Source organism: Lepidochelys kempii, chromosome 2 (genome assembly GCF_965140265.1).
Source record: "Lepidochelys kempii isolate rLepKem1 chromosome 2, rLepKem1.hap2, whole genome shotgun sequence".
NCBI lineage: Eukaryota > Metazoa > Chordata > Testudines > Cheloniidae > Lepidochelys > Lepidochelys kempii.
The window spans coordinates 14,398,904-14,426,046 of record NC_133257.1 but is presented as its reverse complement, the minus strand read 5'-3'; the positions used below and the strand labels follow the sequence as shown (position 1 = coordinate 14,426,046).

Below are 27,143 nucleotides of genomic sequence, written 5' to 3'. Positions count from 1 at the left end.
ATTGTGTTGAGAAATGAAATTCCAGTGAAGATTCTAAATTAATCTTCTCACTTGTGTCTGAATGACAATAGACAAGGATGTATATTCGAGTCAGGAGAGAACAACCTTTCAACAAAAGGGACCTGGAAAAAAATAATATAATATCTGTTATAAAAGATTAATGAGTATTTTTACACATTTCAGTTGTAAATACATCCCAATGTTGTTTCAAAGGAAATCTTCGTAAAACATATTACCACACGGGGGGCAGAGCGGCTGTGGTTACGGTTTGTATGTTGTAAACCCCAATTTGAGACCTAGGGATTACTTTGTTACTTTGTTTACTTTGGAAATCTAATCACCTGATCAGATGATTAATCAGACATCACTGTTCCCTCTCCGAGTTCATTTTTGTTTATCGATCATAACGTGGGTTGTTTTCTTCTTCCTCTGTAGTTTGATGCTCCCTAGTTTTCACTTAAAATGATCAGATTAGACTTGAAATGTTTACTGTGCACAAGCTAATTCCAGTCACCCGAAACTTCATGTAGCACATATTCTGGCTAAATCTGATTCAAATGGACAATTGACTTTTGATTTATGCTTACTTCGAGGGACAATGTAATGGCCCCCAATGTATAATTAGACTAAGCATAATGAACTCCATATGCAGAAGGAAGAGAAACCTCCTGGCCAGTCTGCCACTTAACATTACACAAACTAACAGAGTATGGAAGAAACTGTCACAGAAGCAGGAGCTGAAATCAAAAGGCAGAGAGTTAAAGAGCCCACTCTATATATGACCTTGAGACATCTCCTGTGAATGTCAGGGAGTCTGCCTATATTGTCAGACTAATACACATTGCGGGGCTTCCTCTCACTCAAGAAAACTGCTTTTGAAATATTGCTCTTCAATTGCAAGACTCCATAGGATCTATAACATTTTTAGGTAAATAGGCAAGAATTGCCGGATATATTCACAGAAGATGTCCAGCTGTTGGTGCTGCACAGATTCGAGACCTCTTTGGATGGTCTGTGGCTTCTGCCCTCTCCACTCATCAAGGATTCCAAAGACCTCTAGGTCATAATAAAACTGATAACACCTTCTCTATCCTCATCTGTCTTGATCTTTTAGCTGCTTTATATCCTGTCAATCACACATGTTCTAAGCACGTTAGGGTTTGTCGACATGGACATTTGATGCATGGCAACCTGGGGTGTAAATCTATCCCATGTTAGCCTACCACACAGTATGCCCTGGTCTACACTACAAAATTACTTCGGTATAACTGCATTGCTCAGGGATGTGAATAATCCACACTCCTGAGTGATACAGTTATACTGACCCAGTGTAGACAGCACTACATCAGGAGAGAGCATGCAACCGATCTGCAACTGCTAGCAACAAATATCTCCAACAACCGGAGATGGGACACTAGATGGGGAGGGCTCTGAGTTATTACAGAGAATTCTTTCCCAGGTGTCTGACTGGTGGGCCTTGCTCACCGTACCACCTAACTGATCACCATATTTGGGGTCAGGAAGGAATTTCCCCCTGGCTCTTATTGACAGAGACCCTGGGGAGGGGGTGTTTGTCTTCCTCTGCAGCATGGGTCACTGGCAGGTTTAAACTAGTGTAAATGGTGGATTCTCTGTAACTTGACGTTTTTAACTCACGATTTGAGGCCTCCAATAACTCGGCCAGAGGTTAGGGGTCTATTACAGGAGTGGGTGGGTGAGGTTTTGTGGCCTGCAAGGTTCAGGAGGTCAGACTAGATGTCCATGATGGTCCTGTCTGACCTTAAAGTCTATGAAAGCAGGACTAGGAACAGGGCTGGAGTGAGAACAAGGCTGGAACAGGCTAAGGCTTGGGGAGTCTGTTGTCACAGTCAGGCAGCAGGGAGTTCCAAGCCCTGGAGTGACATTAAGCAGACTGAGCTGCTGCTCCCTCTGTGGGGCTTATTTAACTGCCCTGGGAGTCACCAGACCAGTTTCTGGCTTGCAGATTGGCTAGAGCCCGGTCAGGACTTACTCATCACTTACTCACCTCTCAAGGGCACCCCCCAGTGTCTTTGGACCTAGATTGTCAGGGTGCGATTGATGGAATTCATGAAGGAGGTCGAATGAATGAAAAGTTACTGGCTGTTTCTCATGAACAGTCAGCTAGGCCATACCCCTTCCCAGTCCACGAGTTATATTAATTGTCCTCAGAATAGCTTAGAGTCCAGGATCTCCCTAACCATGTATTCTTCCTGCCCCGGACCCAAGATGGAGGAGTGGAGGTGGTTGTGTGCATCCACAATGGGATGGAGGCCTTGTCAGAGTGACTGACGGGCATGGTGTAGAGCAGAGCAGGCATGGTGTGCATCCAACATGAGTGAAAAGATATAAACAAATTCACCAAAGTCATTGAAAATCGGGTCTCCCTGCTCCATGAGTTGCAATACCCAGTCCAGTGCTTCACCTGTCAATAAGCTGATGATGACCCCTACCTTGGTCTGGTTGTTCAGGTACATTGCTGGGCACAACAGGAATGACAAGCAACATTGATTGAGAAACTCCCGACACTTCTGACAGTTCCCATCAAATCTCTCTGGTAGGGGGATTTTTGGGCCTAGATATTGGGCTGTCATGGATGATTGTGGAAGGTTGCCCGGGACCACTGGGATCTGTGAGAATGGGAAGGCATTTTCCCATTGTAGCTAGGCCACTTGTTTCTGGAGACCTCAAACTAGTTCCGCCATGTTAGTGTGGGGGTGTCTGGAGATTTCATTTCAAATGTAGAGGGCACTTGCGAGCTTATGAAATTCATCTTGACCACTGAACCTGACCAGTGGTCAGTCTACTCCAACTGTTAGAAACTGTGATGGGGATGGTAAGAGCCGTGGCAGTCGGGCCTAGTAGTACCCACTCCTTCTGTGATTTCCTACAGCAAATTGCCAATGGATACCAGCGGCCGGGAAAGACATCTCAGATGTATGTATATCACAAATTTTATACAGCTATACAATTGTAAAATTAATGGTCTCAAAGCCTTCTAGCTGTGTGCACAACTGGTATACGTTAATGGGTGATCTTCCTGGTTCTGTTGCCCTCTTTCCCTGTCCTATTATATGATTGTTACACTCACTTGTTGCATCCTCCTTAAATTAGACTGTAATCACATTGGGTCAGGGACTGCCCTTTTGCTCTACATTTGTCGACAGTGCCAAAACAAGCCCCCCGCTCACTGATGCTGACTGGAGTAGCTAGCACTACTGTAAGACAAATATAGAATGATGGAAAATGTTCTGTAAGTGATGCTTCTGCTTTTCCCAGTCTGACACTATTTGGCAAAGCCATGTAGACCTGGATCCTGAAAGATGTTGAGATTCACATAAGAGGTGCTGATCATATCAGCCACATTCAACTTCAGCAGAAGTTCAGGGCACTTTACAGAAATTGCTTAGCACCACACAATTAGGTCCAAAATCTTTGTGTAAGGATGAGAACCGAGAGGAAACTGAACATTTCCATCCATTTCAGTGCATTAGCTGACCATGCTGTTTTGCTGACATGAGATCAATTTTGTTTTTTATTTATATGTGTAAGCAAAGTCAGGATGCGCTCCACCCTGACATCTGGTGGTAAGGTGGTGGCAAGTTGTGGAAAAGAACTTCAGGGGCCTAAGAATGAGGCCATAGCTGCCCAAATGGTCACTTTGGCTGCTGTGGGATCCCCAGTGTCTCTGTTATTGGGGCAGGAAGAATAAATTGTTATTACCCTGATTATGGGAATCAAGGACAGTGGAACTGTACTTGGCCTTTTGTTATGATGGAGGGACTCACCATCAACTAAGTAGCACTCGCTAGGCAAGGGACACGGGTTCCAAAACTCTGTGAATTGAGGGAGGCTGGGGATAGGTATTAATACTTGGTGGCATGGGCCCCTGGTGAGGGCCTTACATGCTAATTGCACTGCCTCCTCTCTCCACTGTGGAACATCAGAGCTAATTTTGATTCTATTAGGAGTCTAGTTACAGGCTGCGGAGCTGAATTCACTTTGGTCTAAGGGTGCACCAGCACTGAGGCTCCTCTACTACAAGCTGAAATCACAAAAGAGCTGAACTGACTAAGAGCTGAAATCACTGAGCGTTGTGTTAAGTCGTGGGGGAGCCTGAAGCTATATGGTGGAGCAGTTTGCGGGATGGTGAGCAGAGCGGAGTGGCTGGTGGAGCAGAGCAGTTTGTCGGATGCCTAGAGCAGCTCATGGGGCGGCTGGCAGAGCGGAGCCCCATGGAGAGGTGGGGCCATCAGCTTTGGACCATGTAAGGTGCCCCTAAACCCCCCTTCCCCCCCATCTCCACCCAGGTTGGGAGGTAAAACTCTGCAGATAAACTTTTGAACTCTGGGGCTGCCCTGACCAAGGACAAAGACTTTTGAATTGTTGGACTTTTGGGACTTTTGGTAATTTTGGGTTGCTGGACTCAAGAACCAAAGGGAAAGGACATGCCCCAATTTGTTTGGGGTGGGTTTTGCTCATGGGTTGTGTTATGAATCTTGGTGGTGGTGTTTCCCCAACATAATGCCACATTGTTTCTCTCTGTTATTAAAAGGCTTTTTGCTACACTCAGACTCTGTGCTTGCGAGAGGGGAAGTATTGCCTCTTGGAGGCACCCAGCGGGGGTGGGATATATTTGTCCCAGGTCACTGGGGGCTCGAGCCGGTTTGCATTGTGTTATTAGAATGGAACCCCTAGATACTGAACTCGGCCCTTGTTGCTGCCAACTCGGACAGGCAGAAGGGTTATATATGACAGACACCAAGTCCCTTTTCTCTAACTAAGTAGTGCCAGTTTGTCAGCCTGTATGAAAGCAATGTGCCCCTTTACCAGAGCCTGGAAGTCTATTTTCTAGCATGCAATAGCTAGAAATCTCACTAGAGGCTTTAAAATGGATCAGTGTGCAAAGGAAGGAGTGTATGTAAATTTTAATTTAGGACAGCATATTGTTTTATATACTGTAATTGCACCACTTCAGAGTAATTTTGGTGTTTTATGTAGTGTTTAAAGTTATACAGCAGAAACTTCTACAGGCGAAAGAACTCATAAAAATGACAGTAATACCAAGCACTATAGACAACTGCAATTTTTTAAACTTAAAATTTAGTTCTGTGAGATCACGTTCACAAGTTTAAGGAAAATTTAATCAAGACAATGGGAAAAATGAAAATGAGAGAAATTAGAGAAACAATGAAAAGAGAAAACTATGTTCCTTAACTGCAATGTAAAATTTTACTAATGGTTTCCCCTTCAAACTGGGAAATGTAATAACCAGCAGATTATTCAGTAGGTATAAAGATAGCTATGTGCAGCTGACATCTCATACATGCTCAATTTAGTATGTACTAGATAGAAAATACCAGACAGATTTTAGAAAAGTGGACAATCATAACTCACTGGCCAATATGTGAGAAATGCTCCTCTTTCTGCCCAATCCACGGAGTATGAATTTGTTACAGCCCCCCAAAAGAATTGATTGAATCCCTGGTATTAGTCAGGATGACAACCATCACATGAATCCTGGGAAAACCCCCTTTCTGTGATGACTACCATCTTGACTAACACCAAGGAGGTGCTAGAGCTAAGACAGAGCTCTATAGCTTGAGCTAAAGAATTAAGCTCTCAAGCTGTGAACCCACTATAACTCACAGAAAAGGGTTACAGTGGATAAGCTAATATGATTCAACAGTGTAATACTATTGTAAAAAAATGAACATCCTTCTGGGATGTATTAGCAGGAGTATTGTAAGCAAGACACCAGAACTAATTCTTCCACTCTGCTCACCACCAATAAGGCTTCAGCTGGAGTATTGTGCACCACACTTTGATAAATATGTGGACAAATTGGGAAAAGTCCAGAGGAGAGCAACAAAAATTATTAAAGGTCTAGAAAACATGTCTTCCAAATTAAAAAAAAGAAGCTTTGTTTAGTTTGGAGAAGAGACGACTGAGAGGGGACTTGATAACAGACTGAAAGTACATAAAAGATTATTACAAAAAAGGAGGGTGATAAATTCTTCTCCTTAACAACTGAGGACAGGACAAGAAGTAATGGGCTAAAATTGCAGCAAGAGAGATTAGGTTAGACATTAGGAAAAAACTCCCTAATTGTAAGGGTAGTTAAGCCCTGGAACAAATTTTCTAGGGAGGTTGTGGGATCTGTGTCACTGGAAGTTTTTAAGAACAGGTTAGACAGACACCAGTCAGGGATGGTCTAGACCAGAGGTTCCAAAACTTTTCTTATTGCATACCTCCTTCCAGGTCTACCAGCTATCTGCATACCCCTAACATTCTCATCACTGATACTATGTTCTGAGCTCAGTTAGACAGCACAGTTGCTGGGCAACTGAGCTTGCACTGTATGGTGATTGAAGGTGAGGGCTCTGTACATCAGTGTCTCTGTGTTCTCATTGGTACATCTTGAAGTAAATTAACTACCATATTTTACATAACAAATTCCCACACAGTTTTAAAGCTTTGTCTGAGTAGCCTTGTGATGGGACGTCCTCTCCACACTAGTCCCTAAAGGATTAATAGAACCCTAGGGAGGCTGCACAACAGGCAGCCAACTGGAGAGGACCCTAGGGAGGCTGTGTGGGAGATAGCCAATTGGAGAGGGCTACGAGGAGCAACCAATCAGGGCTGGGCAGGCCCATATAAGAAGAGCCACAGGGCAAAGCAGGTCAGTCACTGTCTGGAGTTCAGGGATGGAGGACTAGGACTAGGCCTGCCTGCCTTGCAAACAGAGAGCAGCTAGCACCTCGAACAGAGCAGTTCTGGGCAGAATCAGGGGAGCAAGAGTGAGCTCCTGGCTGACTGCTGGCATGCTGGGGCCCTGAGACAAAGGTGGAGAAGGTGCTGGGGCTGCAGGGAAGTGGCCCAGGAATGTAGACTGTGGGGTTGGAGGGGATGCAGCATGCAACTGCCTTCTACAAGGTCCCTGGATTGGGACCCGGAATAGTGGGCGGGCCTGGGTCCCTCCCCACCCTCACTTGGAAGTGGCTGGACAGTGGACTATGGTTTCCTTGGAAGGGAGGAGAACAGAGTGTGACACAGCGGGAGGGTTGGGTCCTGAAGAGGATGCTGTGTTCTTTGGGACAACATGCTTCCTGGAGCAGGTGTGATGGTGGCAAGATGTTACCAGACAAGGGTGAACTGGCGAACTAAGCTAATTCCCAGGACAGCCAGAAGGAGGTGCCACAGTGGTGATTTGAACCCTGTCACAAGCCTATTATGAAAGTGCAATAAAATAAATCCATCATTACACAATTTCTCTCACATTTCCCCCTTCCCCACGAGATGTCTCATGTATCCTCAGGGTTACGCATACAACATTTTGCGAATGCATAGTCTAGATAATACTTAGTCCTGATTCAGTGTAGGGGACTGGATTGGTCTGTTACAGTTCACAGTATCATAGAAATGTAGGACAGTGGAAGTGCGCTCTGAATTGATCTGACTGTGTGCAGAGTGGCAGGCTCTGAAGCATGGAGAACAGGAGTGTTAAAGGCTGGAAGGTGGCAGATCATTGAGTAGAAAAGGAGGACAAGACCTTCAAGTAGAGTCACTTTCCTGTCTTTCAAAGTAGTGTAGGCTTCCAGGCTTTCTGGCAGTTCTAAAAAAAAGGGCCAGTAACATATAGCAGCCCCACTTAAGAGAATGAGCACTTTGCTGTAACTCAAGAGAAAGGAGAGAGAGTAGGACTTAGGTGTTTTAGTGGCATTTTGCTTTTGCTTATGTTCCTATGTTTTGCCATCTTACCCTCCATCTCCAGGGTTTATTTTATGGTTGCTTATGATGTTACAAGCCATTTATTTATGTGCTATTCCCCTAGCTTCAATAGTATTACGGTCACCTTTGTTTACACACAGTGCTCCCTGGGTCAACTTCATCCCTGGTGAAACTTCACTGAAAGTCAATGGCTTCACATCAGAAAATAATTTGTTCCACAGTGTTTTAACCAAAACTGTGTGTTATACTGTGTAAACATGTGACTCACCGGCTGGTGCACCCCTGATGGCTGGGCATAGCATAGCAGGCTTTCCTCTAGCACTCCCTGCTGACAGCCCATCCAGTTCTGCAGTGGTCTGCTGCTTCTTGCAATTCGACCCTTTGGCCAGGTCACATACAAAGTCCCACACTGAGGGAGTCAAGACCTAATTGAGAACCTCGGCTCCCTCCTAGACCTCTTTCTACCAAGACTTGTCTTGGGCTTTTTGCTTCAGTCTTTTCCCAGGCTCCCAGTGTCTCAAAGCCACTCCTACTAAGCCTCCTCCACTGGCACATTGCAGAGCTTCTGAGTGCTTTCTGCCACTCAGCTGGTTCTGCAGGAGACTTTTCTCTGCTCCCCTTATAGGGCAGTCCCTTACTCAGCAACAGTCTTCCTGCTTCCCGAAGGCCCCTCCACCAGCGTGCACAATCCTGGGAGGTCTCAATTGCTGCCACTCCCTCCCAACCGCCTTGGGCTCCCCGTTGCAGACATACTTTTCTTCTGGGAAATGCCATCTGCCATAGAGCAACCCAGCTTCAGGTAGCCTTCTCTCACTGCATGAGAGCCAGAGACCTGCTGTCATTCTTGGTCAGAACTTAAATGCAGTGGGGTCTGTCCTTTGAACTCCCTCCCTCCAGGTTTGACACTTGTTGTGACAATTGGTCTATAACTTTTGCCTGCTTAGGAATTTACCATGGAAAATAGGTCAAGTTATTTTCAGTAAAGAATGTTATTAAACAGGTGCAAAAGAACCAGACAGAGAAACTGGATTAGTTTAAACCCAAAAGACCCACACTGATATAATTCAGGGAGTGCTGAAATAATGCTTGCTAAAAACGGATGGCATGGAGCAGGAAGTTAATGAACCAAAGGGGATGTGTTGGATATTAGGCTTCATTGATGGACAAAATGATGAGGGGATGGCCTATCCCAGCCACCATTCCCTTTGTGGGTCCTTAAAGAAAGTGACTTTAGAGGAGGGGGGAATACAAAAAGAGCATACAGAAGAGGAAGAACAGATGGAGGCTACTAGAGCAAGCTTCATCATTCTGGCTGCCGCTTCCACCCTCTCCTGGGACACCGATCCTTGTTCATTCTAATCCGGAGGGATGTCCTGACCAGGCCAGGCTAGAGAAAGGGACCCAGATGACATCATCACCTCTACCAGCTTTAGCTGAACCCCAAACATCATCTGAGATAAAATGGGATCAGGCTTTAACAAAAACAGCAGCAGCAGCAGTTCCAGCCCATCTCAACTAACTTTTTATTTTTCCTCAGAAGGACAGTTATTAACCTCTTTGATACCATTAAGAGACTGTCAAACCAGGGAATCTTTCTTTTAAAAAACAGTCTTGAGCTAAAGGGAAAGGAAACAAGGGGTGCTGTTAAAATGAAAGCCTTGCTTAATACATTTCAAATGTTAGAGCTGTTTTTCCTTCTTTTCTTTATTGTCAATTAAAAAGGTTAAAATTATATTTAATGGCGAGTTAGCCATGGTACTAAGCAGGCTGAGTTCTCCGTATACCAAACCCTGACCCTTGCTTTACATAGTTTAATGTTGGGCAGTGATTGGGTTATGTTAAAACCTTTATTCCATCTAAATTAATACACCACCTACCACATGTGTAGCAGGTTAGGGCTCCTCCATGCTCAGTGTGGGCTAGTTACACTCCATCACACTGTAAGAGAGAACAGGAGAGAAAGATTATAAGGCTTTTAGTAAATATACCATAGGTTTTGTCCTTTACAATGAACTGTTTTAGGACTTTTGTTTGTTGCTATGGTATCTTTTGGTGACTTTATTTATATCTTCTCTAGGTAGGGTTCACAGTCAGCAGATTTTCTCAGTTTTTTCCCCCCAACTGTTGTATTTAAGATGTTTCCTAAATTGAGATTAGCCTGAGACAAAGTTCAGATCCAGATTTAAACTTCTCCAAAGTCTGGGAGAATTCAGAGCTGAGGGTTGGGTTTGTTTTTTTTTCAGCACCTTATGGGAATTCAGATCTAGATCCAAATTTAATCAAAGTTCAGGATGTGTTTGAATCAGGCCCATCTGTTCTTAAGTTTGGATATATTTCTCATTACTGAATCTTTAAAAATATGCAAAGAGTGAAGCATCAGCCCTTCTGACTTACCGACAAGAATCAGTAAAGGAGTGTTTCCTTTAGGTATCTTGCCCGCATATTACATAAACATGTGAAGTGCTGAATTTAAATTGCCGTGATTAACTGCATCTCTTCATAACTTCAGCATTTGATTTAAAATTAAAATACATTAAAAGTATATTAAGGTGGCATAGTAAAACACTCAGGAAAAGACATAAATGTGCACATGAAGCCCCAATGTATGTCCATTATAATAGCATTTTTAATCACAGGATCACATGCTATTTTGCAAATAGCACAAAGTATTGTTTGCCCAGAGCATCACATAAGGAAGAGAGGGTATCCCTTTATGGAAAAGGCTGCAGGGCCCACACAGGTGGACTCAGATCTGCAGGAAGCACAGCTATTCATGTGGAAGATCAATGCCTCTGACCAGCCCTGATCCTTGGCAGTGAACCATGACTCCTAGCAGCAAAACCATTCTGCAACTATATTCCCAGGGACCCTCCCTGACTAAGTCTGCTCCCTTGGGACTGTGAATGAGAGTTTAAAATTTAATTTGTGAAGCACAAAGCTATTTTCTGACAAAACTCCACAGGATAGGGTGGAGGGACAACATGCATCATGATTATTCCCCTCTATTCTGCACTGGTGAGGCCACATCTGGAGTACTGTGTCCAGCTTTGGGCCCCCCACTACAGAAAGGATGTGGACTAATTGGAGAGAGTCCAGCAGAGGGTAACAACAATGATTAGGGGGCTGGGGCACATGACTTATGAGGAGAGGCTGAGGGAACTGGGCTTATTTAGTCTGCAGAAGAGAAGAGTGAGGGGGGATTTGATAGCAGCCTTCAACTACCTGAAGGGAGGTTCCAAAGAGGATAGAGCTAGGCTGTTCTCAGTGGTGGCAGATGACAGCACAAGGAGTAATGGTCTCAAGTTGCAGTGGGGGAGGTGTTGGTTGGATATTAGGGAAATACTATTTCACTAGGAGGGTAGTGAAGCACTGGAATGCGTTACCTAGGGAGGTGGTGGAATCGCCATCCTTAGAGGTTTTTAAGGCCCGGCTTGACAAAGCCCTGGCTGGGATGATTTAGTTGGGGTTGGTTCTGCTTTGAGCAGGGGATTGGACTAGATGACCTCCTGAGGTCTCTTCCATCCCTGATCTTCTATGATTCTATGATGCATCTCCACCAGCCCATCCACTCTACAAACTGGTCCAGAGAGAACTTCACTAGCAGAATATGGAGCTCAGCTGAAGCCCATTTATGTCAGTGGAAGGCCTCATCCATGTCCATGGCCTTTGGGACAGGTCCATGGTGAGGGTGATAAGAGTCTCCATCAGGTTCCTAGGTACTTCAGCAGGCTGCACTGCGTGACTGTCCTCAAAATCTGAAGCTCACCATAATCCACTCCAGATCTTCCTCATTGACTAACTATTGCCAGATTTCCCTCTATCTTTTTGCAACCTGTTCTCTGGGTCCTTGGTCTCCAGTCACTAACACAGCCACCTTCAGGTTCACATTATAAATCTCCTTTCTCCTCTGCGCAGACCATGACCAGTTCCAGGTCTGTGGTACTATTATTGCATATATGAGACTCTTTAGTCTGATATCCTTGCTGCCCCATGTTGGTTTTCATTTCTGATCCTTGTCCAGCAAATTCTATACCACAACAATGAATTTAAAGTGTGTAACAAAGATGTTCTAACTGCTAATTTTTGACCTTTTCATGGCAATAAGAAAACAAGACAAGTTCTGGTATTCTGAGATGTTCACAGGAGCCATGATAAAATCTCTGCTAGCTGGCTCAACTGCTCCCTTGATCTTGCTTATTTGCTGTAATACTATTCCCTTGTCTTCAGCGTTGTTGGTTGCCTTCCCAAGAATTTAATACTGAAACTGCAATCAATCCGGACTTGCCATGTTCTGAATTCTACATCTGTAGCTGGCACCACATGCCTTTTAATATGTTGGTTCCTCATCCTGGGCCCACTGATAATTTGACTATTTTCTTTATGAATATTATCTTGCTTTTTGTTAAACAGATGTGAAAATCACACTGACTGTGGAGCAATTGGATTACACAACAGTTTGATTATTACCCAATGAAAATTGACGGCAACATAAATATTTTGTAATTATGTATGCAGCATAATGCCATCTGGGTTCTGCTCTTCTTTCCAATTTTTAAAACAAACAGAAAAAGCAATAACACTTAACTCAGTAACAAAATATTATGCATGTCAACAAAAACTTTAATAAAGTACATTTGTATTGTCCTCTGGGCATGTTAAGGTATACAGTCCAATCCTGCAACCATTTAGTCCAATGTGTACTCCTTATTCACACAAATAATTCATTTACTGTATTAGAGGGCTTTCCCTTCACTCTCCCACTTCCCTGGTTCTTGTTACGCAGACAGCAAGCAGCAAAAGACCAGAAGTCCAAAGTGCAGGCAATGCGATATTTATTGGGGTTAATTTCCCACAAGCATGATTCCAATTTTCCAACCCACTTCCTGTTTGACCCCAGTTTATATAGTCATATTCTTAGCTATACCTTAACCAATCATTTGACATGGTCTCCCACAGTATTCTTGCCAACAAGTTAAAGAAGTATGGGCTGGATGAATGGACTGTAAGGTGTATAGAAAGCTGGATAGATTGTCGGGCTCAACGGGTAGTGATCACTGGCTCCATGTCTAGTTGGCAGCTGATATCAAGCAGAGTGCCCCAAGGGTTGGTCCTGGGGCCGGTTTTGTTTAATATCTTCATAAATGATCTGGAGGATTGCGTGGATTGCACCCTCAGCAAGTTTGCAGATGACACTAAACTGGGAGGAGAGGTAGATACACTGGAGGATAGGGATAAGCTACAGGGGGACCTAGACAAATTAGAGGATTGGGCCAAAAGAAATCTGATGAGGTTCAACAAGGACAAGTGCAGAGTCCTGCAATTAGGATGGAAGAATCCCATACACCGCTACAGACTAGGGACTGAGTGGCTAGGGAGCAGTTCTGCAGGAAAGGACCTAGGGGTTACAGTGGACCAGAAGCTGGATATGAGTCAACAGTGTGCCCTTGTTGCCAAGAAGGCCAATGGCATTTTGGGATGTACAAGTAGGGGCACTGCCAGCAGATGGAGGGACGTGATCATTCCCCTCCATTCGACATTGGTGAGGCCTCATCTAGAGTACTGTGTCCAGTTTTGGGCCCCACACTACAAGAAGGATGTGGAAAAATTGGAAAGCGTCCAGCAGAGGGCAACAAAAATGATTAGGGGACTGGAACACATGACTTATGAGGAGGGGTTGAGGGAACTGGGATTGTTTAATCTGCGGAAGAGAAGTACGAGGGGTTTTTGATAGCTGCTTTCAACTACCTGAAAGGGGGTTTGAAAGAGGATGGATCTAGACTGTTCTCAGTGGTAGCAGATGACAGAATGAGCAGTAATGGTCTCAAGTTGCAGTGGGGGAGGTTTAGGTTGGATATTAGGAAAAACTTTTTCACGAGGAGGGTGGTGAAGCACTGGAATGCATTACCTAGGGAGGTGGTGGAATCTCCTTCCTTTGAAGTTTTTAAGGTCAGGCTTGAGAAAGCCCTGGCTGGGATGATTTAGTTGGGGATTGGTCCTGCTTTGAGCAGGGGGTTGGACTAGATGACCTCCTGAGGTCCCTTCCAACCCTGATATTCTATGATTCTATGATTTTACTTAAATTTAAACTAACCAGTCCTAACATATTGTAACATAGTTCTCTAACCAATTATATCCCACTACCCTAATTAACTTACATCTAGCAAAATACCTTTGCAAACGATTTCACCAGAATGGCTAAGTAATCTTTTAGCAATGTTGTGTTACAAATCAAATAGCTATCTTGCTTTACAAAGACCTCTCCTGGAGTTGTTCAGATGGCAGAGAATGTTCTGATTGGTACATAGAATCTGAGATGTTTGTTGCGGGACTCAGGAGCAATATAAAATTTCAGAACTATGGCTCTAAAACTGCAAAGGAATCTTCCTGCATTCCATTCATATTTGCATAGATTAACTTGAAACACTTCTTCCCCCAAAAACCTGGTAGAGTTGAATGCTGAAAGTTTCCTTCTACTTCCCCCTCCAGGTTTCTTCCTTTAATATGGATTTTGTTTCCTTTGGATTTTAGATATGCTACAAAGCCAACTAGTTGCATGCTGACTTCAAGCTTCTTTCTGCTTCTTCACACCCTGTTTTATCTCTTGCCATACCAGACTCTTTCTAACTTTTTTTACTGGTTTAGCAACTATTACTTTCCATCAATGAACTTGCTAGTTACTTGACACTCTTCAGTAGTGTTTTGTCGTTGCATTTTATAGCACTCTCCTGTATCCTCTTCCCTTCCAACCCCACCTCTCTCCACCCCTCCAATCTCTTTAAGGAGAGATTGGTTAGGTTTGTTCATTATTGTCTTAAACACACTGCATTTATTGTTTACGTCCAATCAAGATAATCACAAACTGCAAAGTAAATTAAGCAGTACAGAGTATGTTAAATATAGATGAAAGAAGTAGTAAAGGTACAACCAGATCTTGCTTGAGATTATTATATAGCATGGCCAAACAAATCTTGACAACAAATGAAATTTGTTTTTCTATATTGCTCCTTATTGTCATCACTTCAGAAAAACAATCCTGTCTCACAAAGTTTTCAGAATAACAGAAACTAAAGTTGTCATAAATATAAAGGGAAGGGTAACCACCTTTCTGTCCACAGTGCTATAAAATCCCTCCTGGCCAGAGGCAAAACCCTTTTACCTGTAAAGGGTTAAGAAGCTAAGATAACCTCGCTGGCACCTGACCAAAATGACCAATGAGGAGACAAGATACTTTCAAAGCTGGATTGGGCGGGCGGGGGGATAAAGGGTCTGTCTGTCTGTGGGATGCTTTTGCTGGGAACAGATCAGGAATGCAGCTCAGAACTCCTGTAAAAAGTTAGTAAGTAATCTAGCTAGAAATGTGTTAGATTTCTTTTGTTTAATAGCTGGTAAAATATCTGTGCTGAATGGAATGTATATTTCTGTTTTTGTGTCTCTTTGTAACTTAAGGTTTTGCCTAGAGGGAGTCTCTATGTTTTGAATCTGATTACCCTGTAAGGTATTTACCATCCTGATTTTACAGAGGTGATTCTTTTACCTTTTCTTTAATTAAAAGTCTTCTTTTAAGAACCTGACTGATTTTTCATTGTTCTTAAGATCCAAGGGTTTGGGTCTGTGTTCACCTGTATAAATTGGTGAGAATTTTTATCAAGCCTTCCCCAGGAAAGGGGGTGTAGGGCTTGGGGGCAAGACATCTCCAAGTGGGCTCTTTCCCTGTTCTTTGTTTAACACGCTTGGTGGTGGCAGCATAGGGTTCAAGGACAAAGCAAAGTTTGTAGCTTGGGGAAGTTTTTAACCGAAGCTGGTAAGAATAAGCTTAGGGGGTCTTTCATGCAGGTCCCCACATCTGTACCCTAGAGTTCAGAGTGGGGAAGGAACCTTGACAAAAGTAAAGTCAATGTCAGTTGTTTTTGAACAACACTGAGAATGTAATGGCCACTAAGGGCATTTTCATGTTAATTTTGAAGAGTTATTTAATTTTAATAGTTCAGAATTGAATTAATCTGAGTTGGCTAAGCAAAATGAAGTGGCAGGGACATCATTTACTGATTACAAACTGTTAAAGTCCACTGACCAGTTTAAGATCATTACTGTGTATCACATTTATTAATCCAGTGGAAAACAAAAAGGCTAAATACTCACTTAACAATTGTTTAATGGAATAAGAGCATTTGTACATCAACTGTATGTTTAGTGTAGAGAATGATTTCTGGGGCAATGATAAGAAATAACAAATGTTTATGGTAAATCTGTCATTTTTGTAAAAAACGTTTATTTCTGAAAATAAATACTGAATCATCACTGCTAAGATTGGGTGAGATCTGATCCTTTCTGAAGAATCTTCTCAAAACCTAAAGAGAATAATCTGAAGTTTAAAATTAAAAAAAAAATCTGAGGAGTTGAGTGATGCTGATCAAGAGGCTAATGATAATCTAAACTTCACAAGTCTCCAGTTAATGAGCCTCTTCTAACTTTGCTAAGGTTGGTAATTATCCTGAGAAATTACCCAGTGCTTGAAAGGGCAGTCAGTTTTACCATCTACAGGCAACTATTATAAGTTTAGGCAGCCTTCCATAAGCAATGTGTCAGGGGGCCACGTGGGGTCAAGTGCCCACCCTGTCCCCCCAGATTTCTGCTTGTCCTGCCGGGAGTGGGAGAGGGGCTCTGTCCTTTTCCTGCCACGCCTGCCTCTTGGCACACTCAGCCCCTGTCACTGGCAGCTGGGCCCAGGCAGGGAGCAGAAGGGTCAGGACCAGCTGCTTCTCCCCCTGGCCACTCAGAGTCACTGCTCTGTGCAGCGCGGCAGCTGCTTGCATGAGCCTGGCTGGGGCAGTGGCCCACCCAACCCCCTCTGCTCCCTTCCCAGGCCCGGCTGCCGGGGACAGGGGCGGAGCAAGTCGTAAACGTGCCAGGGGGGAGGGAAAACTCCAGCTCGCTCGGCCCCAGTCCCCGGCAGCCAGGCCTGAGCAGGGAGTAGAGGGGGTGGGGTGGGCTGCCACCCCAGCCAAGGTGTCTCTCAGGCAGCAGTGATGCAGAGAGGTCGGCTTTAGCCGGTATGAGAAGCGCTTCCTCCCGCTCCCCACCCAGGCCTGGCTGCCAGGGACAGCAGCCAAACATGCCATGGCAGAGGCACAATGGGAGAAGGACAGAGGCCCCTCCCCACAGAACTCGGGTGGGGAGAATGCGGCGGCCCCGTGCTGGGCGCAGGGTGGGGAGTAGGATGGCCAGGTGCCTGGTTTTCAACTGGAAAGTCCCAACGTCTGGTTCCTGCCAGTGGGGGAAGTGGGCAGGCGCAGGGTCATCAGCTGCTCCAGTCCCTACTCAGTCCCTACTCCAGTCCCTACTCCTACCTTCCTCAGGTGGCTGCAGCTTCCAGCCCTGGTTCCACAGACAAGTCCCTCCTGACTGGGGCTGGGGGTGGGTGGGAAGGGAAAAGCAGCGAGTGTCCAGTTTTTAAATATTACCAAGTTGGCAACCCCAGCGGGGAGGCGGCCAAGCAGGGGAGAAACATGGGGCAGTCACGTTTGTGCCCCCCGGTATCAGGAGGCAGGAATCCTCTATGCAGCCTTCATTATAAGATTGTGTGCATATGCAGAAAATGCAGCTTCTTACTTTTCTTTTTTCTGCACATTAGGATTGTTCCTAGCTATGTACCCCTGACTGGCTGATTTTTTGTTCTGCTTTGCTTTAGTTGGTTTGAGTTTCTTAATTATTCCCCTATGAAATTCTGGGTCTGCTTGAAGTCATAATGTATCTCACTGAAGTTGAGATGTTAAAGCACGTGATTAGCCATATGACAACTTCCCACTCTTTCTCTTTCTATAAAAGTTCTGGGGACAGAGCCTGACAAAGTATATACAAAAATAAAATTGCTTCTCAATATTTTGTCCTTGATTTGTTCTCCCCATATGAAATGACAGCAAGCAGCAGAATAACTAATATTAGAGAGGAAGCTAGAAGGGGAGCATTTACTTATAGGAATTAAAATGATACAGCATAGAGCCTTTGCAATCTGTACTTTAAAGAACCAGATGCCCCATTATAGTAATCCCCTTTATTTAAAGGATCTCACGTACATTTTTTTTTCTATCATACTCTTGTTAATAACGTCTATACTGCTGTCCAACTGGAAAGGCCAAACTTTTATGACAAAGACTGTTAGAAATCTTAGTTTAGAAACTTAATATCTGGTGTGATTTTATTTAAGGAATAAATGCTTATATGAGTGCTATCACTACATTGTCAAACTTGACTAAAATTGCCCAAAATATATTATAATTTATTTGAAAAAAAATAATGAATTTACTAATAAAATCATCAAATATTTGCCTATTTTCCAATTTATAGAGCTGGGTGAAGATACAAATTTCACAATATTTTTCCAAATAACTTATTTGTTATTGTCCCATCCTGTTCCCCCTCTCCCCCACCGGCACTCACCCCCACCCCCACACTCACTCTATGGGGACCCTCTTGGCAGGTCGCCACTGTCTGTCAGAAAAGTGGCATTACAGGCTTCTCAGTTTCTTACAGTTTCTTTTCCTCTGCAGTCCCGACCACAAGGAAAACCCTCTGTGGGGCTCACTGGTATAAGGCAAGGGAGAATATAGGTTAGGATTAAGAGGGGACTCCAGAGGCAGGAAAATGTGCATTGTGGGACTGACCCCAGCTCCAAGAAGAATCTGGGGTATGATTAATGCAGGCTGAGAGTGTATTAACTTTTCCAGGGCTCCTCTCTATGGCTGGGCACCCCACTGTGAGAGATTCAGGAATCTGAGGCAGTGCCATTCTAATAATAGGCTGCCCAGGAGCAGGGGAGGAGGAATAAGGAACCCCAGAAGCAAGGCTAATTGTGCAGAGGGTGTGTGCCCTTACTCATACAGAATTTCCAAGGTCCATGGATTTGGAGAGGACATGTAACTGTTTTCATTCCTCGGGGGAGCCCAGAACCCCAGACCCATGACAGAACAAGGGCAGATATACTCCATGATAGGATCTTTTAGGACTTCCGTCCCCTGGGTATTTTTGCAAAAAGGGTAGTTATAAGGGAAATTTTCTCTCTCTAGTGAATTAGTGTTGTTCTGCGATCAAAGAACATGGTGACACATTGGAATCACTTTGGTATTTTAGGGACAGATTCTATTCTGTTACATCAATGTAAATCTGGAGTAATTCCATCATTTTCAGTGGATTTAATCCAGATTTGAATCAGTGTTACAGAAAAGAATTTGGGACTTAAAAATAATTACCAAGGAATTTCCAGGCATATTACTTTTTGAATATTATTTCCCATGTGTTTCTCAGTCATTTTGTGCTTCACAGCCTTGTGTTATTGAAAAATAAAAACTGAAGGGCATTTTCTCCCTTCCACTGCATGTTTAAACCTTTTCTTAAAAAATTTTTCATAAAAAATTTCAAAAAAAAATTTCATAGCCTGTTTCTATTTACATTTAGTTCTGATCCTTTTCAATACTGTCCCTGTTCACTGTCTATGCAAAAGGAAATCCAGATCCTGTATTATAAACAGGGCTTGTACAAAGCCTTTGCACTGAATATTTCAATGTTTTTCTTTTCTGTTCCTTTTAATCCTCTTGTTCTTCAAAGCATCCAAGTCCAGATTTTTTTCTCCTTTATATTTTGTGGTGGCCGCCAACTTGGTCCCTTTAGTGGAACAATCCATTTAATTTTAAGTAAATTTACTTTAGACCAGTGGGCTTGCTGTTCCTGTCAGCATACTGAGCCTGATATTACTTCACTGACTGTAGAAGGAGTGCTGAGAACTTAATGGGCATGTATGGACTGTAGCACAATTTACAGCACTGGCAGTTCCTAGCATTTGTGCTGGAGCACAAGTTATCAATCATTTCCAGGAGCACTTGCCAACAAGGTGAAACGGCCAGATGTCTTATTTTAGTAACTGTCTCATTCTTTTTGAACAAAAGAATAGTCTTCCTCCAGGACACATGCTTCTCTTCCAAAAGGTGTCAGCTCCAATTACAGAGACCTATATAAGAAAATGTATTGGCTCCCACTAGACTCCATTAGTTCAAATGTCCCATCTCCACTAGATCCAAACAATATGATTTTCTTGGGGGGGTGGACCTTTGATTAAGGATAGCTTGAACTTCCTAACTGATCTTATTACAGCCTTATGAACGAATAGAGCAATTTTGATTCAGACACATAGTCTAGTGGATGAAAAAGCCATCCTCTCTGCCCCATAAACCTCGTAATCTGTACCAAATTTTATTCTGACATGCATTCAAAAGCAGCAGCTATTGTCAGCAATGGATGCAGTTTGCACAGCTGAAAGAGGAGTCTAGCCTTTAGCCTAACTTGAATCTGTTCACATTTACTTTTGACTTGAGAAGTGATGCAAAAAACATCGGCTATATCTGTAGATGAGACTGTATGGTGAACTAAATAAATGTTCCCGTCTATATTTACTGGCTGACCTGTTGCCATCACATGAATGTGGGAAACGGTAGCAAGGAAGGGAGAAAAGTGGGCTTGAAAAAATCAAGATATTCCACATGAAAATTTTGTCTTAAGTTTCCAATTTAGGCCCAGCTCTAGTCATATGATGCTGCATCGCTAGTTTCCCCACATATTCCGACCAAGATATGGTGTGTGGGGGAATTAATATCACAATATTAGGCTACTACTATTATGATATAACCGTAGTGCTGAGGGGCCCCACGTAGACTGGGATTCCAGTGTGCTAGATGCTGTACATATACCTAGTAAGAGACAGACCTGACCCCAAAGAGCTTACATTAATAAGCAAAATAGAAAAAGGAAATTATACTTCTATTCTGCAACCCTATCTGCAGAAGGGGGATAAGGAACAGAGAAGATTAAATGATTTGGTCAGGTTCACATGGGAATTCTGTGGTAGGACCAAGAATGTAATCCAGATCTGCACAAGACTTATTCCTCTTGTTCACACCCTTCTTTTATAAAACATTTGAGTTCTCTTTGTGTTCCTGACTTACAACAGAATGATCACTGTGTGGATAACTGTGTCCTCTTTGCTGTTGTGGATAATTTGAAAGGAACATCCATGTTTGGCATTTGGTTTGTAACTGTGTTTCCAGTTTATTGGAGAGGGTGTGTGGGGAGGAAAATTGCACATCTCCTCATCTCAATACATTAATGGTTCTAGATTTTTTGCTGGAAAATCTCACATGGTTCCAGAATTAATGATGCTCAAAGTGAGCACAAACAGTCTGGATCAGAGTGATGTAATTTTAAGGTGAGATGTCTTGTGATTCACCAGAGCTGTAATAAACTGTTCAGCAACACTGAAAAGTTGGGAACCTCCCTTTCCCAACTGTACATTAACATTAGTTCCTAGTTGTCAAGGTTCCTTCCCCACTCTGAACTCTAGGGTACAGATGTGGGGACTTGCATGTAGTTTATTCTTACCAGCTTCAGTTAAAAACTTCCCCAAGGTACAAACTTTGCCTTGTCCTTGAACCCTATGCTGCCACCACCAAGCATGTGAAACAAAGAACAGGGAAAGAGCCCACTTAGAGACGTGTTCCCCCCAAAATACCCCCCAAGCCTTACACCCCCTTTCCTGGGGAAGGCTTGATAAAAATCCTCACCAGTTTGCATAGGTGAACACAGACCCAAACCCTTGGATCTTAAGAACAATGAAAAAGCAATCAGGAGCTTAAAAGAAGACTTTTAATTAAAGAAAAAGTAAAAGAATTACCTCTGTAAAATCAGGATGGTAAATACTTTACAGGGTAATCAGATTCAAAACATAGGGAATCCCTCTAGACAAAACCTTAAGTTACAAAGAGACACAAAAACAGGAATATACATTCCATTCAGCACAGCTATTTTACCAGCCATTAAACAAAAGAAAATCTAACACATTTCTAGCTAGATTTACTTATTAACAAGTTCTAATACTCCTTTCCTGATCTGTTCCCAGCAAAAGCATCACACAGACAGACAGACCCTTTGTCCCCCCCCCCCCCCCTTTGAAAGTATCTTGTCTCCTTATTGGTCATTTTGGTCAGGTGCCAGCAAGGTTCTCTTAGCATCTTAACCCTTTACAGGTGAAACGGTTTTGCCTCTGGTTAGAAGGGATTTTATAGTTCTGTATACAGAAAGGTGGTTACCTTTCCCTTTATATTTATGACACTAGTCTTGGTGGTTGTGGAGCTATAATGACTTAGAATGGGCCCTAGCATGAGACAAAAATAAGATTCTCTTAGCAAACAGGACTGGAGGCTTACAGCACACCAACCATCGTGGGCCAGGACACTCTGCATCTGAAACATTACACATGGGAACAATGCTCTAAATAGGGCTTGTCTACATGGGAAAGTTATTCAAGAATAAGTAGGGTGTGAATTTAAAATCTATCTATTCCCAAATAACTCCCTGTGCAGTACCCGACTTGTACCATATATTGCTTTGATTGCCTTGGTACTGCACAATATTTTGATGAAAAAAATGGAATGCTATAAAATTAACTGTTGTTTGCAGTGTCATAGCCATGTTGGTCCCAGGGTATGAGAGAGATAAGGTAGGTGAGATAATATCTCTTATGGTGGAAGAGACAGGCTTCAGGACAAAGAGCTTTATGAAGCTTGAAAATTTGTCTTTTCCAACAACAGAAGTTGGTCCAATAAAATATATTGCCTCACAAACCTTGTGTCTCTCATAAAATTAATGTGGAACACACATTCAGTGGATTAACAACTGACTGATAGGTTTCACAATGTAACTGTAAATGGGGAATCATCCTCTAGAAGGAGTGTTTCCAATGGAGTCCCCCAGGGATCATTTCTTCCCCTATGCTATGTAATGTTTTATCAAAGACCTGAACAAAAACATTAAATTATCACTCATAAAATTTGCAGAGGAAATTGGGGGAGTGATCACTGATAGCATTCTGGATCGCTTGGTAAACTCTGTGCAAGCAAACATGATTTTAATATGGCAAAGTATAAATGTATACATCTGGGAACAAAGAATGTAGGTCATACTTACATGATGGGGGACTCTATCATGGGCAGCAGTGACTGAAGATATTTGGGAGCTGTGGTGGGTGGGAAATAGGAATGGCTAGATTTTTTGTTTTATTGGTTGCATTGCTTTTTGATACACCAGTAGTTTTTTGTTTTTTCTGGATGCTGTTTTTCAGATAACCTACTGAATGGACAGTAAGCAATTTATTACATATTGCTGTGTTAGGATTTAGTGTTGGTACTTAGACATTGGACAAGATTGTTTGAATTACATTTGCTTTAGATCGGATGCAGTGTCACTGACCCAAATTATGACTACTGCTAACAGGGAATTTGTTTACCCAATTTGTAGTTACTGTATAATTTTTTTTTAAACCACTTTAGGGTTTTTTTTGCCTTCATGTTTGCTACCACTTGTTTGTTTGAATTTTTAATATTTGCCAAACTTGTATTAATTTAGTAATTTAAGGCATTTTAAGGCAGTGCACTTACTTCACATACTCATGTCGGGGTCACCAGTGTGGTAAGATGTTTATAGATGCATGTGTGTGCTGCCCCAGCTGTGTGTAGACAGTTGGCACGGCAGACCTTGAGCGAACTGCCCAATGACCACAAGATCTGTTAAAGGATGAAGGCACCCAGCCAGGTTTATTGCCGATGAAGTACAGTACTAGTATCCCGCAGACTCTACTGGACCACTAATACATGAATGCCCGTAACAATGGACCAGCTCAGTGAACGGCGGGATTTTATGTTCCACCCTAAGCTAGACAAAGATATTCCCTCTGAGATACATCTTTATATCCTGATACAAACAAGTTAGTACTGCCCTCCTGACATAGTTACTGTCCCCTGATGTGGCTAGTTATTACCCATTACCTGGTACATGTTGGTTTGATTCAAACATTTTTTATTACGTACTGTTATCCTGACCTTATCTTTTAGGAGGGGTCAGTGTGTTCTGTTATCATTGGGGAATGTTTTTGTATCATCCTTAATATCGGGATATTTTGGTACCACTTAATATCGGGATGTGTCTGCGTGAGTACTTTGTGACTAGCACTTCTTAGGAATGTGTATTTCTGCAATGTCAGTCCTGTTCTTGCCAGATTCTGTGAGCAGGTCCTGCTTCATATCAGGCTTCTGATACAAGGGCTTATGTTTCAGGTTTTCTTCATACTACAAGGGGTGCATATTACACAGGGAGGGTAATTCGCCATTGGAACAAATTTACCAAGGGTTCTGGTGGATTCTCCATTACTGACAATTTTTTAAGATCAGATTTTTTTTCTAAAAACTCTGCTCCAGAAATTATTTCGGGGAAGTTCTCTGCCCTGTGTTATACCAGAGGTCTGCCTAGATGATCACAGTGGTCCTTTTTGGCCTTGAAATCTGTGTATGGACAAACTTATTCCAGAATAAGAATGTCCACATGGGGAGCTACTGAAGAATAGAAATACTGAGAAAATAACATCCAATGAATTGATTAAATTACATGTACATGACAAAGTCTGGCCATCATTAGTAGATCTATAGGTGGACTACACACACACATATATAAAATGAGCAAGGACCTCAGGATTAACCCACACAATATTTTGTTAATGTTATGTTTTCTTTATTTTAATTTACACTGTACATGCTGGCCAGTGAGTCTTGACCAGCTATAACATGTAATGAACCTCATTATGGGATGTTTGTGCACCATGCCAGTAACTGTGTTAGCAAATTAGCAAATCAGTTTGTCAGGGTTCCCTCTCCACTCTGGGGTACAGATGTGGGGACCCGCATGAAAGACCGCTAAGTTTATTTCTACCAGCTTAGGTTAAAAACTTCCCCAAGGCAAAAATCCTTCCCTGTCCTTGGATGAGTACTGCTGCCACCACCAAGCGAGTTAGACAAAGATTCAGGAAAAGGACCACTTGGAGTTCCTGTTTCCCCAAAATATTCCCCCAAACCCCTTCACCCCCTTTCCTGGGGAGGCTTGAGAATAATCTACCAACCAGATAGGTAAACAAGGTGAACACAGACCAGACCCTTGGGTTTTTAGAACACTAAAAACCAATCAGATTCTTAAAAAAACAGAACTTTCTTATAAAGAAAAAAAAAGTAAAAGAAACACCCTGTGTAATTTTACAGGGTAATAAGATTTAAAACATAGAGGATTCCCCTCTAGGAAAAACTTCAAAGTTACAAAAAACAGGGATTAACCTTCCTGTTAGCACAGGGAAAATTCCCAAGCTAAAACAAAAGATAATCTAACGCATTTCCTTCCTATTACTTACAATTTGTAACCTTAGATGCTTAGTTCAGGTATGGCTTTAGGAGATGTATTTTCCCTGCCCTGGTTCCTCGCTGACCCAGAGAGAACACAAAGAAACACAACACAAAAACCTTCCCCCACAGATTTGAAGGTATCTTCTCCCCTCATTGGTACTTTTGGTCAGGTGCCAATCAGGTTATCTGAGCTTCTTAACTCTTTACAGATAAAGGAGGAATTTTATGTTACCCTTAGCTGTATGTTTATGACCCAGTTCAGGAAGTATAGCATTCCATTGTTACTGGGCAGAACTTCATCCACAGTTATTTCTGTGTGTCACTTCTGTTGTATATAATTTCCTTAAATGTCTTAACTCAAATGTAATTTAAAACATTATGGCACCATATTTTATTTTATTTTGTTAAAAATCACTTAGTACTATAAGGATTGTTATATCAGGATTGTTGTAATTTGGAATTAGATCTCTCTTGTATGAACACACAGTCACAAGGGAGACAGGAGGTCTGCAAATGTAACAAAGACCTTATAAATTCAGGCTGAAAATAGAAAGAACAGTTCTTGACAATATTTTGAGCAGGAGGCCTTTTTCAAGCACAACTGGTGAAGGGAAAGAGAGAAGGTCAAGAGACAAAGCAAAGGTACAGGGAAGGAAGCTGAAAAGTGAAGGTACTGCACGGCCGTGCAAGTGGTGAAGGAATCTGCAGACTCTGCACATTCTTCACTGTGGGCTCTGCAGGGAAGTTGCAACTTTTCAGCTCTTTCCACTGTATTTGGAGAAAAGAACAAATGGATCTCAGAATGTTTCAGTGCTTGGAGACAGGTGGATTTGAGTCCTGAAAACCGTATCACTGATCTCTTATCCTAAGGTCCCAATTCACTCTGGTACTTAAGCACACGCTTAAGCACAGGAGCAGTCCCATTGAACTCAATGGAATTACTCACCTGCTTAAATTTAGACACGTCTAAGTACCTTACCAAAATGGGGCCATAACTGGGAGTTTGTGCGTGGCTGCGGTGGCCGTGGTAGGCTCTTTGATAGCTAGATAGAGGTGTGTATGTGTGTGTGTAGTGATGAGCTGCCAAAATCTTAACAACGGGTTCCCTCCTCACACCACGAGGGGATCGTTGCCCACCCCGCCCCCCAGGACTCCTGCCCCATCCAACCCCCCTGTGTTCCTTGATGCCCCTCCAGCCCCATCCACCCCCCCTCCCCTGTCCCCTGACTGCCCCCAGAACCTGGGCAGGAGGGTCTCGTGGGCCACCGTAGTGGGTGCCCACCCCACCTCTAAGAGCCAGAGGCACCTGCCGGGGGACGAGGTGGGGAGACCCAGCGGTGCTTACCTGGGGGAGCTCCCAGGAAGCATCCAGCAGGTCCCTCTGGCTCCTAGGGGTGGGGGTGCGTAGCTAGGGGGAAGCAGGGGGAGCGGCCGCTCCCCCACTGATCACATCAAAAGTGGCGCCTTAGGCGCCGACTCCATGGGTGCTCCGGGGCTGGAGCACCCATGGGGAAAATTTGGTGGGTGCAGAGCCCCCACCAGCAGCTCCCCGCCTCACGCCCGGCCCCAAATCACCTCACCTCCGCTCCGCCTCCTCCCCTGAACGCACTGCCCCGCTCTGCTTCTCCGTCCCCCAGCTTCCCACGGATCAGCTGTTCGGCAGGAAGCCAGGGAGGGCTGAGAAGCAGGCGGTGGCTTCCCACTCAGGCCGAGGGTAGCGGAGGTGAGCTGGAGCGGTTCCCCTGCGTGCGCCCCCCCGGGTTACCTGCTGCGGTGTGGGTGGCCCTCCTCGTGCCCCCCGCCCCAGTTCAACTCCGCCTCCCTGGGCCTGAGCGGGAAGCTGCGGCCTGCTTCTCAGCCTGCCCCAGCTTCCCGCATGAACAGCTGATTCGCAGGAAGCTGGGGGGGGCGGAGAAACAGAGCAGGGCGGCACGTTCAGGGGAGGAGGCGGAGGTGGAGGTGAGCCAGGGCCAGGGCGGGGAGCTGCCGGTGGGTGCTCTGCACCCACCAGATTTTCTCCTTGGGTGCTCCAGGGCTGGAGCGCCCACGGAGTCGGCGCCTTAGGCACCCCTTTTGGCCAGTTACATTTAGAAGCCCTTTTAGAACCGCTTGTCCCTTGCAGAACAACGG

The 27,143-nt window shown here is 43.7% G+C and overlaps 1 long non-coding RNA gene across 2 annotated transcripts; it reads right to left on the bottom strand.

Annotated features, from left to right (window-relative positions):
• LOC140906337 (uncharacterized) lies at positions 1–26,865 on the bottom strand. 2 transcript variants are annotated; one of them, XR_012157072.1, is made up of 3 exons: positions 26,779–26,865; positions 9,627–9,687; positions 1–122 (listed from the first exon to the last, which is right to left on the bottom strand). It is a non-coding gene; the product is annotated as an uncharacterized lncRNA (long non-coding RNA). The 2 variants fall into 2 exon arrangements; XR_012157073.1 differs by lacking the exon at positions 26,779–26,865 and adding an exon at positions 26,594–26,671.
• Between the last annotated feature and the right edge of the window lie 278 nt (positions 26,866–27,143).